The following is a 17,186-nucleotide window of genomic DNA, read 5'->3' as shown; positions in this document are numbered from 1 at the left end:
TCACATTTTCCATAATACATATTGAATATACATAATAAGTAAAGTCAGCATTTAACTCAAGGTTGATATTGAATTTGTTAAAAAATGAATCCTACCATATGGCATATTTAATAAAGAGTGTTAAAATTTCAAGCATCTGCAATTAATAGTTTCTGAAAAAATGTGTCAGAAATTTGTTACCGACACACAGACAAACAGATAAAACATTCTACACCCCCCCCCCTTCGGAGCAGCGTAGCATATTAATTGTACAATATTACTAAAACCGATGGGTTGGATTTTCCGATCGCGTAGCGTTCATCTATATCAGGTACGTCATACATAAACAATACCCGTACCTTAACCACAAACTTTTTTATTTGTGGACTCAGCTTACCGCTGATTGGCTGCTGGTCAACTAAGACTAAATTATGCACGGACAGAACAAGAACATATCAGAGAATGAAAAATTCACATGGGTACTCGTGACTGTCGAAATTGGGATATTTTTCGAAAGTGTACACTTGTGATAAAACATACATACGGTACATAACATATATAGCTGTAGAAATTTTGGGTTAGTAAATGTAAAGCTACAGTGCATACAATACTTCCATGTACAAAAAAACTCTACGGCAATTTACCGCGCATAAGAATAACGCTATTTTTGAAAAAGATTTACATCATACCATACCACATTTTGTGCAAATAATCCATTTAAATAATTCTTCATTTAGTTTACTACTGTTAATTATTGTATTTTACTTGCCCCAAACTTTCTCCTATTAAACAACCTTTAACTGTACTTGGAAAGCGGATCACGAGTTGTATTTTTATGTATGTAAACAAACCAGTGTACATGTATGGAGCTGGTGGTAAAATAAAGAAATCTGCAGTAAATGGTTTGGGGATATTTTAGTATAATTATATACATGTATTTACACCGAAAGTAATAGCCTAAGGGCAGCAGAAGAGAAACGAATCGGACAATTGCCTAATGAAGATGCACATGAATGTACAAACCCCCTTGCACTCTCCACTTCCGTCTCGTTCTTTCACACCATTGTTCAATTCTTTTATTGACTGTCGATTGCTGATCGAAAGGTGTAGAAATCGAGGAATTCATATCTATCACTTCACTTCGACTTGCAAGTTAGTAGGTAATACATGTGCATTATACATTTACGGTATTTACATGAAATGAACGCTTACTCAGCTATGTTAAGGAAGGTCTAAGAATTCTACCACGTGTGATTTAGAAAAATTTGCATAAGCCCCGCCCCTTAATCATGAGATTTTACGAGATATGGGTATTTCGATAATTAACAAACATCTACCAAAATGAATATGATTAATTATTGGGTTTGAATGGTTCAAGAAAGGTGTACTGAAATAAAATCATGAACTATTCTTTATATCTCGCGAAATCATGAAATTCCTAAGTCGTCTGATGACGTGTCGAGGCTGACTACGTCACATCGGCGCTTGCAGCTGTGATCAGAATAAACATGTGGACTTCAGTGATATATCTCGGAATTTAACTCGTTTACAACCAGTGTGGACAGAAATCGGCATAGGATTCAACTGAACAAGGTAGGATTTATCTGTACTTCCCCTAGACATTGTTTTATATTATTTAATATTGTTGGATGGAACGGAAGCGAAGTGAATTTCCTCGGCTTTGATTTTGTTTACTTATTTACATTTGTTTTTCATGTATTATTGAGTTCAAACATCAGTTTGGTGACTCAGTCAGGCAAAGTAATAGTTCTGCGTTTCGCTAGTTTTGATCATAAAGAGCATTGAGACTCATTGTAGCTTTTAACTGGTCTCATATCGCGATAATATTAGATCGCATTTCCTCCAAAAAGTCCATGGCCAAACACTGTATGTGCTAGCACTACAAAGATTACTTTGAGGATCTGGAATGATTATAGACAAGATTGTAGTGTTGTTGTTTAAGTAAATCAAAGTGTGATATTTTATTCAGCCTTCTTTAATGAAGATCTAATTAATTTTATTTAAGACAAAATTAAAGTGTGCTCAAACTGAATTTCCACACATTTTAAAGAATAAACATTTGATTATGCCTGTTGTAATATCACTGAAATTGAAACCGCCATTAATATGCCCAATAATAGAGTAATGTTTCATGTTCATGTTATCTTTAACACAATAGCTTGCTAACTATGACACATTATTCATTTTCAGGGTTACTTAGGCAGTAGATGGTCCACTGAAACACTTGTTGATAAAAAGTAGGTACTATTTAAATATTTCTTTTACTCACTAACTTCAACTTCATTTTTAATATTATATTGATAATGATACAAATGTAACCTATTATAATAATTTGCATTGATATCTATTGAAATGAAATTTGAAATTGATATATATTCATCATTTCAGGTATAATTGGTTTTCTTATCAACTGGACTACCTCCTAATATCAAAAAGACAAAAGAGAAGAACATGTAGTGTGCAAGAAGAATTGTCAATTCCATAAATTCCACATTATGACTGAAAAATACGAAAAATCAGAAAACACTAGTCTTGTTGAACAGTTTGTCACAGTAAAGTAAAATCTATAGTATTTGTAAAGTTGATTATTAAAATAAATTCTTGATGATATTGATATATTGTTTCTTATTGCTTTCTTTAATTAGGGTAGAACGGGGTAATTTCGACCACTTTTACTGATGCGTAACTTTCATTTCAGAAATCTTTATGATATTCCCATGTGCTTGTTGCAAATCATTTAGGATAAATTGAATAGCTTTTTTGTCACGTAATTTTCTTCTTCCAAGTACAATATATCAATGTATACAGGAATAAGACGAAAAGTAAATAAACATGTCATGCGGGTTAATTTCGACCGGTCTCGGGGTAATTTCGACCACATGAAGGATCGAATTCGACCACGCACTTTTTCCCCCACTACGTTACCCAAGAAAGAGTACGACAACGCCGAATATGAAATCACAGTATTTGGAAATTGAAAAATGGAATAATCCACCCCCCGAACAACAATAGATTAATCCAGGTCGACCCACTTGTTGATGACATAGGCATCAGCGCAATGGAAAAGGAATGTCGGTAAGCGTTCAAAAAGAATAGAAGATGGGTAGTCTTTTTAGTATGCTGATATCATCGGAATGCATAAAGGTATATATATATATATATATATATATAAATCTATACGTTTTTTTATGTCAGCGATTCTGCAGAAGTGATCATACAGCTGCACAGGTTTGTTGACAGTTGGTTACAAAATATACCACATGCGTGTCTTTTCTATGTTGTTGTTTTGAGATTATTTTTTTTTTCAACAAGTGCCCGAATTTTTCATTTCATCATTGATTCATTTTCATATTATTATAACCTCTGCATTCAACTATTAACAAGAACTCAATGTTTTCACGGCACGGGGGGGGGGGGGGGGGGGCTGGGGGTTTAAGTAGGTCAGTGTAAATCTTCTTGCGCATATCTTCTTGTGTTGTAGTCATGTAGCAGTGTCAGTCACTCTGTAGTTACCAAAAGAGTCAACTTTAAAGGCATGTTTAAGCGGGGCTTTTTAAATGTTCGCATAATAGACAGTTTTTCGTTCACCCCTTATACATGTAAATGCATTAAGCACTATGTCCTATTTAATAATTAAAATACCTCTTATAATTTTTAAGACACTACGTCACAAGATGGTGATTTAAATGTTTTGTTAAACTGTTTATATTATTCGATTGGGTTGTATATCGTCATAGCTCAGTGGTTAAAGTATTGGGCTTCTGAACCGCAGATCATTAGTTCGAATCTGCCTGGAGCTTTTCATGTTCATGTTAACTAAATTAAATTTTAAAAAATGTAATTGTTCATTCAAAATTGCACCCATTTTGCTTATTAGACTTAAAAACTTCTTTTCCATTATGATAACTATCATAATCGAGTAGTTTTCTGCTGATTTGAGAAAATATTTCACAGTGTAGTGAGCTACCTTAACAAAAACAAAGCACACACCAATGCACAGGGTCATTTACCAGCAAGGTAGGAGAAATTCTTTCAGGGGCGTTTGGGAGGCAAATTAAGAGGCTTAAAGAAACCTGGCTCCACCTCTCTTATCTTAGGGGGAAGGGGGTTATTTAAAAGCTTCTAAATCTACTAAAATTTTGAAGAAATATTTCAAGGAATTAAATTGTTAAACTTTGATTACCTACTAGTATTGTAAGTGCCTATAAACTGGTAATTGTTTTATTTTTGCATTCAGAATGTTGCTGTGACAAGATGCTGCGGATATCAATTCCGAAGAACTTTAGCAGCAGAATAGAAAATTAAAGAGCATCATAGAGAATGTAGAGACTTCCGATACAGTGTCATATCTGGAGACGTCAACCTCAGCGTGTAAGATAACGCTATTCCAATTTATTTTTGTTTTGTTTTTTTTTATGATTTTTTTATATACAAAGAAAATACTCAAATAATGATGATAGATTTTATTAATGTAGAAAATAATATTGATGTGTTTTTTATGTTTAATGTGCAGGTTTTTTTTCTGATAGAAAGATGGACTTTTGAGTGAGTGAATACTTAACTTGGAATGGCCTTAGAATAAGGTATACTAGTATGTAAATAAATTTGAAAGATGATTTAAAACATGTTTAATACCTTTTATTTTATAACAAAATGCACCCAAAAAAATCTTTAAAATAATGTTGAATTTAGAAACATAGTTTAAAATTTTTGGAATATATTATTCATTCATATAGAGGAGATCAGGAGATCAAAATCTGAGAAATATTTGAACTTTTAACTTTCTATGTAATTGTTCATTTAAGTTGACTTCTTCATTTTTTTCATCCTTCTTTCTTCCCTGAGCTTTTCTTTCCTTTCCTTTTCAGCCAATTTCTCTTGTTTACTTGTTATAACTTCTTCACTTGTCAATACTCTATGTGATGTAATCGATCTATTTGTCGTGCCGCTTTTTGTTTTTTTAGCACTGGAAGAAGGAATGCAGAAGATGCTCTCAACCTCCTGGTTCCATGAAGAAGATTGAACTGGCTCTTCCTCTGTCAAGATAAAATTTCCATTTCCCAAAGATGTCAGAAGGGAAAGGACATCAGGTGTAGGCAAGTCGATCTCTGGTGCATCGGCACCAACCTCTGGGTGCATTTCTGCAGCATCTGCCAGTAGAGAGAGATTCAGGTCAGAATTGGAGTCATCGAAAGCCTCAGAAGGAACTGCCTAGCTGATTGGCTCTTTGAAGGTAGGAGACTCAGTCAAGCTGGGAGGCATCTCAGAATCTGTTAGAAGCTGTAAAACAGAGGTATTAGAAACTGCAGAAGAGGAGATGGTAGAAGAGGAAGAGCGATCTTGTGCTTTGTCATAAAGAAGAGAAGGGGCAAAAGCACTCTCAGGGATAGCAGAAGGATTTGGAGGCCATATTCCTGTAGCTCTGAACCCACTGACTATGTTCTCCTTGGTGAAGGCTGCTTTATAGGCTGTGTTGAAAACTCTTGGCCATGTTGTCTTGTTTATCAACAGGTCTGGGTGTTCTAAAAGGAGGTCAGTACACCCCTTGTCATAGGCATGGGAAAATGGACCAAAGACGCATTTGTCCAGAGGTTGAAGATGATGAGAGGTGTGAGGAGGCATAGCCAGAATGATGATGTTTTCTCTGACTGCCTCCTGAAGAAGACCAAGAACCTCATGTGAAGAGTGGGAATCTAGGATGAGGAGTTGGGGACGTTTGGGACCAATGTTTGGTATAAACACCTGCGAAAACCACATCTCTCCTAAGAGGTCGCACATCCTAGCCCTCTCCTGGTATGTCCAAAGAGTGCCAGGGGGAGAATCCATAGTGGCGAAAGACTCGAAGCATCGCGGAGTCTTGCCTTTCGCAATGCACATTGGTGGGAGAGCTCCTCCCTGGGCATTGACGCAAGCAAGGATGGTGACATTTTCCTTTGAATTGCCTGTCCTTCCTGGAAGGGATTTAACCCCTTTCCTGGCAACAACTGTGGTTGGACGATGCTCGAACTGCTTCCCAGTTTCGTCCATGTTCCAGATGAGGTCTGGTGTGAGACTGTGGTGGGAAATCAGGTGAAGCAATTCTGAAAAATAGTTGGATACCACCACCCTATTCATCATCCTAGACCTCATTGTTGAAAGAGGTTCGGGCTTCCGCAGGGATATTTCTGGGTGGCGAGAACGAAACCCCCTCCACCAATCATCACTGGGGATGTTGTTCTTAAAAACATTCAACCCTAGTGACTTGCAGAGCCTTGAAACCTGTAAGATGAGCTGCTGCTTTGAGATTCCAAAACCCATTTCAGCTGCTTTTAGGGAGGAATCCACTATTTTCTGCTCGACTTCCATAGGAAGTGCAGGTCTACGGCCAGCCTTAATCCCGTCACCACTGTCGACAACGTCTCCCTGTTTAAAACTGTTGTTTTGGGTACTTTGAATGTGTCGCAGGCCTTTCTGTACGACATAATGCCACTTTTGACAGCAACAACTGCCTTGTCCAGGTTCTCATCAGTGTAATTCTTGTAGATTTTTGGACCTTTTTTTTGGGGCATTGTAAACTGAAAATTTTAATAAGTACTTTTTATTTTTTAATCAATTATTTTACGTGAACTAACTTTTATTAAATATTTATTTAATTCAATCATGCATATTTATAGTGTCTCTGTGTGTATTTGTGTGTGCATATTTTTTTTTTTACAAAAACCGTAATCCCTTTATTTAGCACTCTGGATGATTCTTGGTAAATGATAGAATTTGCTGTATTGTTTAAAAAGGGACAAGTCTACAATGTGTACTTTATTTACAGTTATAAATTGAAATGAAAGTATAAATCATACAAGACAAAAGTTAAATTATGGGTGCTAAATAGAGCAATTAGGGTTCCCGTTTCAGTTTTGACATTTTAATTTCCTTTAAAGTTAGATGAATTAATTTAACTTATTATTTTGCATAACACTCATAACCTCTGAAACACAAACAACGTTTGAAATGTTTAAGGTGGATTAACACACATGAAAAAAGTCACTCAAAAGATAAAATGGTAAATAAACTGTACATATGTCAAATAAGCGAAAAAATTTGCAGGTTGGGGATAAGAAAAGAATATCTTAAATAATTATTTCAATAAGTAACAACAAAGGCCCCTGCGGGATTCAAACTCGGGATGTACAGATCACAAGTCCGACACTTTATCCACTCATCTTTGAGTAAGTTACATGTTGCAGTCGCAGGCACGTAGCATCAGGGGGGAGGAGGGAGCCTGTCCCCCCCCCCCCCACACTTTTTCTCGCAGCAACTAATTTTTTTTGAATTTACATATAAAAAATTGAAGTATCATGGAGTTGCCCCCCCCCCCACCACTCTTTGGAAGTATGTAAAAAATAGGTATAAAAATGAGGGAATTAGGAGTGAAATTGAATTATAGATATACTACGCCAGCTCCCCCCCCCCCCCCCCCCCCCCCCCCCCCCCCCCCCCCCACGGATTAGGATTTTTAGAAATAAAAAAAAATTCCTTTTAAAAACGATGCTACGTGCCCGAGTCGATAAAATCCTTTTAATAAAAAGGATGTCGTTTCGATCAGCGGTCAGTCATTTTGTGATGATGTGTTATTCCACCGTAAAATAATTCAGGTTTTGATGTTGGTGGATCCAGCATAATGTTGAAAGCGCGATTTTAACGTTTATATTTAGACTAGCCTAGTACTGATAAACAAAACTGTAGTTTATCCATCTAAATCCACCAACTTCATATTTTGTCAAACTGATAAATTTTGAACAAACAACTGTCAGACATGCAATAGGATAAAATATTGCTCAGATTGCAAAATTTGTTTTTTATTTGCCCCACGCCGGTCCCGTGCGATAACTGAAATATTCGGCCGACTGTCACCGACATTGTTCATTTGAAATATGTGTCTTTTTTTATGTGTAATGTTTATAATTAAAAAAAACACATAACAAACTGACTTGCGAAATTAGGCTTAATTGAATATTTTTTTTTAATTCCATACCCTCCTTAAAAAACGTTCAACATGTCTTATTATGACAACCCCTACCTTACAACCCTTCGCCAAGTTATTGATATTGTTAGAATTTAAATTTGATTTAAACACCTTATACCATTGAATTTATTTCATAATGCAAATTAAGTGTTGTGTGTCTATAATCAAAACGCTGTTCCTGACGATTCCTCCAGATATGCGTAGAAGGCCCCCTGACACTGGGAAATTTAATATCCACTTGTCTGTCGCATCCTAGTACAGTCGTTCAATGAATTTGATAGCTTGGCTCTTCTGCATCGTCTTTTCAATTATTTTGATGGTGTAAGTATCTGATAACTAGCACCGACCAAGTTTGAGTTCCTGAAACCCCGGCAAAAACATCGAAATCATGGCATGGGCGGTGATGCATTCGTCATAGCCGGTCTTTAGATATTTTTAGTTATCATATATATTCATGTAAACATACTTAAAATACTATAGAACTTTAATGATAACACTATATATCTGATTTAGAGATAAAATAGTCTTCCAAAATTCGAAGATTATTGAATATATGATTCATAACATTGAGGCGCGATAGACCTAGGGTATTTTTTCATGCTGTACACACAACGTTACGTGGTCGAAATTGCCCCGCGTCATTAAATTCGACCGGGTCAATTTCGACCAAACTTCTGCGGATAAATGTTGTGCTTTCTGAGAGAAATCGATGAAAAAACAACAACAAACTGTAACATGAAGTAATGCCAATAGAAAATAAACCAATTTCTATTCGATACGTACTTTTGAACTCTGACAGAAGTTAAATATCAACAAGGTTGTAAGAGTTGCCTCTCTTGTATTTTGCCGACGTGAAAGCAAGCGTTCGGAAGACGGGGATTTCAAACAAGAAAACATTATTCTTATCAAAAAAAAAATTATAAGAAAAGCAACTTGGGGATTGACTTTCTCTAATTCCGGAAACATCATACTATTCTGGACACTTCCATGAGTCTTTATGATGAGTTTTACTAATTTGGTCGAAATTGACCGGTGGTCGAAATTACCCCGTTCTACCCTAGTACTAAAATATCAATTATGATTACAAGTAAACCTGATTATACATTAAAAGAATTTATTCACCAGCATAGTTACTGTAACATACTTGTAAATTATTATGAAACATAAATGTGTAAATTACAATCTCAACACTTACACCCCCCCCCCCCCCCCCCCCAAATATAAAGACAACTGATGAAATTGTTTTTTTTCCAATTTCAACAATTTTGTAATGATGATTTGTGTGAACAGAAACAACATTTAAACATTATTTTAGTGAAATTCACAGCATTTAATTATTTTAAGAATGAAAATTAAAATCATGATCTTAGTCAGTGTTGCGTTTGAATTTCACGCAAATGACGCTGAATTTGAAATGGGTAAGATAAAATGCAGTAGTGCAAGGGCATACACTTGAGAAAATATATTGAAAATTTCCATGTCTTACCATTGTATCCCCATTATATCTAAAAGTGCTGGGAGCTGTATGAAATCGCTACGCATTTCATATATATAAGCGTTAATTGCGGGAAATCCCAATAAATTGCTGGTCATACACTGTTTACATTGAATTTAATAATTGTTCTTACTTGAATATTTTAAGCTCCCAGCACTTTTCGAAATTTTGAAGGTTCATTTTACAAGTTTGAAACAGAAATAACTATATTTGTTTATGTTATGCCCTTGCATTTTTTCGTATTATTCCTGGTTCATCTATTTTTAGCAGTATCACGTGACAGGTTTCCCAAGAGACTCAAAAATTGCTCATGCGATAACAAATTATTTATTTGTATAATCGATTAAATATCACTTTGTTTAACAATTTTTTGGAGTAGAGTACCAGATTGTTCTAAGGCTAACATTTTACGTGATAAATATAGCTATTTTTTTTATGGACGCCCTTAACATAGCTGAGTAGCACATGCAACTATTAAATATTATATTTTTTATATCGCCGTACTCTGGGCCGTAGCTTGAGGCTATGGTTTAACGCCCGATTACACACACACACATAGAGATAGCAATAGAGAGAGAGAGAGAGAGAGAGAGAGAGAGAGAGAGAGTTACGTTTGAACATAGGGGATAGTCGATAATGACTCCATATTTGGGGAAATGAACTGTCCTGAGAAATCCTTCAGCCCTGGCATTGCATAAGCGGGTACTGATAACTACGCCTAAGAAAAGGAGTTAACCAATCATAAAGTTTTCACAACGACGGCGTGTATAATTTATGCATGACGCAGCTGACAGAAATGATCGTGACGCTATAGGAAAAATCAAACCAAATTGGTTTGGATAATGTATTGATACAGAACAGTAGTATGACTGACTGTTTCATTTCACAGAAAGAAAATGACTTGATTTAATGTAACTTCAAATGAAAATGCAAACATCAAGCCAATGAATCAAAAAATGTACATTCTATCTTCTTTCTGCTATATCTAGTGCACCAACAAACTTCAACTTAGAATGAAGTGTGCATAATATGTAAATAAGCTTAAATGTGCATGAAATAAAATAGCTTACAAGCCTATTACAAACAAGAAGCAACATATGGTCTGAAATGTTTCTTGTAGAACATTTCTAGTTTTGGCAATAAACTAAAAAGACAATATTCCTCATCATATTCAAGTTTCAAGATCAAGATGTCACAAAATGTGTAAACGATGAAGTAGCAGATTTTTCTACCTGAAATATACGGTTGTCCTTGGATTTGGTCATAGTATTTATGACTTGATGTCAATGTAATTTTACCATTTGATTCAACCAGAAATGGGAATTTCTTCCCTGGTTTAATATCAACATCTCTACCACTATATGGGCATTTAACTTCTACTATGGCATCATTCTCTACTAAACCATCTGGTGTAGCACCAAGGAAAGGGTATTTGACAGACACAAATAAACCACACTTTTTAACTTTGAAATGAGTCAGTTCTTCAAACATGGAAATTGCTCTACTCTCATGCTGCCTACCATGAATGATGGGATAGGTAATGATTGACTTAGGTTGATAAATGCTAGAACACAATTTTCTAGTGTCTCTGCGGCAAGTCATTTTTACAACGTCACCGAAACGTGAGGCAGTAATTCGCCATTTTCTTTCATCAAACCAGGTTTTACTCTTGGCTTGCATCCTTTTAGATTTCTCTATGTCCTTGGCATCTTTTGGCGAGACCTTAAAAAGAGGACAATAAAATGAAAGGGGGACATTTTTTACCTGCATGTATGTTAAATCAACATACAGCTTTTGGTTGATACAATGAACCTGTATATGATATTCTTATATTTGCTGCCATATTTAAATTGAATGCTGGTTTAACCTATGATTTTCAACATGTAAAAGAGACACTTTTAGCCTCAGCTGGGGTTTGAACCCTCGTCCTCTGGCATGCCAGTCTAGCACCCTACTGATCGAGCTAAAGGGTTAAACCACTAGCTAGACCTTGTATGAATGTTATATACCTGACTCTATCACAATCATATTAATTAAACAATCTCATAAATGCATTTAGGTTGTAAAGTTCTGTTCATTAGTTTACTTACAGCAACTGCTTTGTCAACAAGATGCTCTGTTAAAGGTTGTTGAAGGTAATCATGGTCTCTACTTGCAACCTAAAATGTGTATAAAAAAAGATGAAGTATTACATGTATTACAATTATACTATCCATTTTACTGTAGTAGTTTGGGCTATATGAACCGTGGATATTGGCCTGGGTAGCTCAGTGGTAGAGCTCCTGACTAGAGTTGCAGGGTCCAGGGTTCGATTCCCGGTCTAGCCATATGTTTTCAATTTATGTATATGCTTATTCCTCCTTTCCTATTTCATTACTAATTAAGCTAATGTACAACTACTACCGTGAATTTAATTCTTATGAAATAGTGCCATTAAATTTACCTGAAGACTGGTTGAAGGAGTTAAATATCTTAATGATATGTTGGTAGAGGACTGGGAACAGAAGTTCACCATACAGTTATAAATATAACTGGAGTAGCCTGATGAGAATTTCATGTACTTGTCTTTCCTTGGATCCTCGAGCATTTCATCTGTGTGCTTCCTTTTCCAAGGGATTCTATCTGCTGCCAGTGGTTTAACTATAAAGTACTACACTTGATTATACATATACGGAGCAATTCATGGCATCATTATGCATATTTATGAGCCATGATTTCATGTGAAAATTAACTATTCAAAAGTATATAAAATATGTAATACACACCATCATATATTTTCTTTGGCACATGAAAGCTTTGCAGATTGTCTGTACAACCTTTCCTGACTGCTAAATTTCCCTTTTACACAAAGCTCTCCACCATTAGAAAAACAGCAGCAACATGCTTACATGTTCCATTAGGCCCCTTGCCTGCAGGGCATTCACAATGGGAATTCAGAGGATCTCCTGTTCTTTTGTCAATTCCAATTTTAAAATTGTACGATAACTATTGAAATATGAAAACAAGGATTTAAAAAGTAAGGTCATGATCATTTCTAAAAAAATGTTTTTATGGCCATTATGTATAGAAAATCAGTCAATAATCTTACAAAATCATCAGGACATAAATGATAACTATCAAACTAAATTTAATATGACACTGAGGTAGTTTACCATCTGATATCATGTGGTCAATTTAAAGCTAGCACTATAAATTCATGAATAATTCAGAAAAGTATGCAAGGTTTAATATATATATATATATATATATATAAACCATGAAATTAGACAGAAAGAAGCTCCTCAATCCCGTTCAAAACAACAATAAAAAATCGAAGATATTACCACTGGTTACCACCCATAATCCCAGAAATACTAACATCGCCCCGATTGTTCACCATCTAAACGACGTCTTGAAGACTGATGAAACAATGGCCAAGATATTTGAAAAACAAAAATTTATAAACAGCAAAAGACAGCCGAAGAATCTTCGACGCATCCTTACTAAATCCAATTTCAAAGAAAAATCGGAGTTTGAAGTCACTAAATGCCAGGATTCGCGATGTGGCACTTGTCCCTACATTAAACAAGGACATCATTTCAATTTTGGTGGGAAACAGTTTATCGTTAACAACAACATGTCGTGTCAAACCAGAAATCTATTATACGTTATCACGTGCTCAGGGTGCGGGGAACTATATATTGGAGAAACGGGAAGTACCTTACGGGAAAGAATCCGAATTCACAAACAGCACATCAACCAACCGGAATACCGCAAACTACAAGTTAGTGAACACCTTGACCTGTGCGGAAAAAAATCATTCACTGTTTTTCCGTTCTATAAAATGTACAATTCTAATACTGTTGAAAGGCGTGATAAAGAAAAACATTTTATAAGAACTTTTAAACCTCAATTGAATAGCTTAATGTAACATCTGAGTATTCTAAATGTTTTATTCATGTTTTAACCGTGTTATATAATCTGTTATTATTAGTATTGTGATATCTAAAAATACGGGAAAATATGACGTAATTCAGAGACTTGAAGACGCCGTTAAACTATTATGACGTCATAACAAACGTTACCATGTTAGTATTGTAAAACATCTGAAGAAAATGAAAGCGCTTATGTTTTACTCGATCTTTTTGTTTTCATTTATTTAAGAAATGAACTCAATGTCTACCCAAGTTATACTCGTATAACCTGGGTTGGGGCAATTTACGCTTTATAATCCGCGAAGCGGATTATAAAAAAGCGTAAATTGCTCCAACCCAGGTTATACGAGTATAACTTGGGTAGATATTGAGTTCATTCCTTATAATTTAATTTTCTGGAATTTGCTGTACAAATTGAGTCCGTTTTACTTTTAAAAATGATATAAATCTGTTCAAAATTCAAACGTAACGTCAAGTTAATTAGTACGTTGGTGCATTGTGACGTGTCTTGTGACGTGCAAACCAGGTTATACAAATTTAACTAAATTTTTCTATCCAATCAAATGCCGCGTCACAACCAGAATTAAATTATTTAAGTTTTATATATATTTCACCGACCACTGAGGTTTTTCTTGGACTTATATATATATATATATATATATATATATATATATAAGCAATTACTGTGGAATCATTAAAATTCGTGGGGGCCAATTTTCGTGGATTGCTTTAATTTTACAGGTTCATGGGGACGTAATTTCGTGTATTATTTTTATACCAACATAAGGACATATGGTATTAAATCACTAATTTATGAATTCGTGGAGGGTGTAAATTCGCGGAGGTACCCACGAATTCCACGAAAATTGAGCCACCACAAAATTTAATGATTCCACAGTATTTACCTGCCATTCTATACAGAAAGTATTGTTCAATCTGGTGATATGTTAACTGTGGCATTGACTTCCTGTGTTCTGGTCTGAGTTGCTTGAAGCCAGTTATAGGCCAGAATACATCTAATGGCTCTGGAATTATGATGGGATCTGCTCTGAAATTCTTATTTCTGTCATACGATTCAAGCCTGAAATATCCGAAGAGTAATACAATCCATAGACCTTGATGCACATGTGTAAACATGTACATGTATAATGACAAAATATATTCCTAAAGATCTGAGGTTTTCCTGGTCTATTAAAGCAATTATAATTATTATTAATGCTACTGGACAGGTTTTACTGGCAAGTAATATTTGAATATCAGTGAAAAGAAAGACCAGGATATTTTGGACTCTAATAGTACTCGGCTAACGTTACATTACGGTAGTTTCTATAGTGCCATTAAAATGCTTTATCAAGTGTAAATTATTGAACAGTTTAATAATTTACTGATAAAACAATGTCTTTATGATGAAGTATGTTTCAATTCAACAGTCAAAAATACAGATATGATGATTAAACTATATATCAAATAATTGTATATAAATAAAAGACACGTGAAAAATGTTTCACTGGACTACATTTTAAGATCGATTTTGGTAGATTCCTATTGTGTAAAACAGGACCTGACGACATTTTTTTTAAGCACGGTAAATGAAAACATCTATGAGCTTTGCAAACGAATTCGCTAAGCTCACGAAGCTTGTAGATATTGTTTTTGTATATATACCGTGCCAAATGAAAATATTTTAAAAAAAGAGCTTGGACTTTGGGTACTTGTATAAACAGTAATGTGACGTAGGCCTGTTTCTAAGCCATGGCTCTTTGAAATCAACAAGATTTGTCTGACTTTTGGGTTAATCAGTGTGTACATATTTGCATTGAAACCAGTTTCATTTTTTGAAATAGCTATAGTTAACATCTAAAATGGTTCTATACTGCCAAGTCGAGTGCTGTAAAACGACGATTAAATGTACACTTTATAAACGATCTCATCATTTCCGTGAATGAAAAGTATGTCTTTATTTCTATATTTGATACCTACCTTTCGATCAGATCGATCTTCCTTCCCCCACATGCGGCACCTTTTTGAGCAAGCTCGCATTTTAGACGTTGCACCGACCACTGTTTATATTTGTCGGCCATTTTAATTTTTCTATAACCTCTAGTGCACGCGCGCCACCTAGCGAGTAATAACGTAACATCAGTATCATAAGACGCACCATCCATGGAAGTCTGGTGAAGTAAGGACAAGGGGGTAACAACTAAGATATCATCATCAGAGAGCACCTGTTTCAAAAACTGTATTTATCCAGCTCTAAAAACCTGGTTGCAAAGAAGTGAGTATTTCAAAAAGGCCTAGAAAGTCAAATAAAAGTAAAGACAGGAAGAGAAAGGAAAACTTACTACAGCAAATCTTTGGAAGCAGAAGCTTTCAAAATCAAACGGGACGTGGCCCCATATCAACAACTGAAGAGTCAGTCGGCAAAACATTAGAGGTATAACCATAGATTCACTTTAAGTTTTACTGCCTTTGTTGAATGTTTTTCTTTTCATCAAAATAGATAATGGTTATTAAGCATATTCATAGCTAGATTGTATGAACTTCTTATAATGTGGATACTTTCATTCCAGCAGAATTTGTAGATTTGACTATCGTATAGCCACAACTTTACAAGCTCACAATGCAATTTATATTTGATTTGCAGGAAAACATCCGTCAGTTGCCGAAAACCCAATTGCAGAAGCTTGTCATGAACATTTTCAAAAAAATACCCGTCACTAGTTTCAAATATCATTGAAGAATTAAACAGATATCATCCTAGAGAATCACCAAATTGGTGTAGCTGTAACTATTGTCGAGCGATGCCCACTTAAGAAGAGAGAGTATGTTATGAAAAGAGCTCTCAAAACTGTCTCTCGCTAGATAAAGTGAGTAGTGATCTTTTTTTAGAAAATGGTCATGTAAACTAAATAACAGGCATAGCAATACATGTATTCATTCTATACTGTTCGTTGAAGGAATTTAAAAGCAAAGTTTTTTAAGGAGCAAACAACGAACCTGAGTGCGCCTTCATAGCTACCATCGATGAATTGCATCACAATTTAAAGAAAGACGCATATTCGCGTTTTGTTTCATGGCAATATGGGAAACTAGGAAAGAGCAAAAGAAAAGTCATACCCAGCTGTTGTGTCTGGAGAGTCCGAGATGATTACCCAGATACTTTCGAAAGCTACACAGGATTCAAAGCTCAATAATGTCGTGCAAAAAAGTAAAACCTAAACTAAAATTTTGAAGAAAAAAAACAAAAACAAAATGTATCTCATGCAAATGTTATAACTGCAATGTTTAAAAAAAAATTAAAAATTGTAATGACTTAATATAAATACAATCAAATAATAACACATTTAGATCATTTAGACACAAGAATACTGATTGTACGTCCAATTTTCAAACTTGTAAAATTGAATAAATAAAACAGAATATATGCCACTTAAGGGAATCTCAACAAAGGTAATTTAACTTAGTATGTTACTCAAGGAATAGTTGGTTCTTGGGAGAGTTAATCAAGAGAGTATTTCTCGATCGGTACAGGAATGATTAAAGTGAAAATGTCAATAAAATAATAAATTACACCAACGACTCTTTCAAAAATTTTATAAGTAAAAAAAACCACACTATTAAAATTGGAAATTAGTATTGATTTAACGTAATAAGTTTCACCAAGCTATTAATATCAGATCAAACAGCAACGAATTTAAGATAAAGTTTGTATAAAACAAGTTGCTTTTGTACAATAAACATTGGCCATTGATCCTGAAGTGCGACAACATTTTGGCGA

The 17,186-nt window shown here is 34.9% G+C and overlaps 1 long non-coding RNA gene across 1 annotated transcript; it reads left to right on the top strand.

Moving 5' to 3' along the window:
• The first annotated feature begins 3,044 nt into the window (after positions 1 to 3,044).
• LOC128169795 (uncharacterized) lies at positions 3,045 to 5,101 on the top strand. The gene is made up of 4 exons (XR_008241600.1): positions 3,045 to 3,144; positions 4,238 to 4,371; positions 4,530 to 4,583; positions 4,965 to 5,101. It is a non-coding gene; the product is annotated as an uncharacterized LOC128169795 (long non-coding RNA).
• The last annotated feature ends 12,085 nt before the right edge of the window (positions 5,102 to 17,186 follow it).

This window comes from Crassostrea angulata, unplaced genomic scaffold (genome assembly GCF_025612915.1).
Source record: "Crassostrea angulata isolate pt1a10 unplaced genomic scaffold, ASM2561291v2 HiC_scaffold_215, whole genome shotgun sequence".
Taxonomy (NCBI): Eukaryota; Metazoa; Mollusca; class Bivalvia; order Ostreida; family Ostreidae; genus Magallana; species Magallana angulata.
Note: the sequence above shows the minus strand (reverse complement) of the source record. Positions and strands in the feature narration are given on the sequence as shown.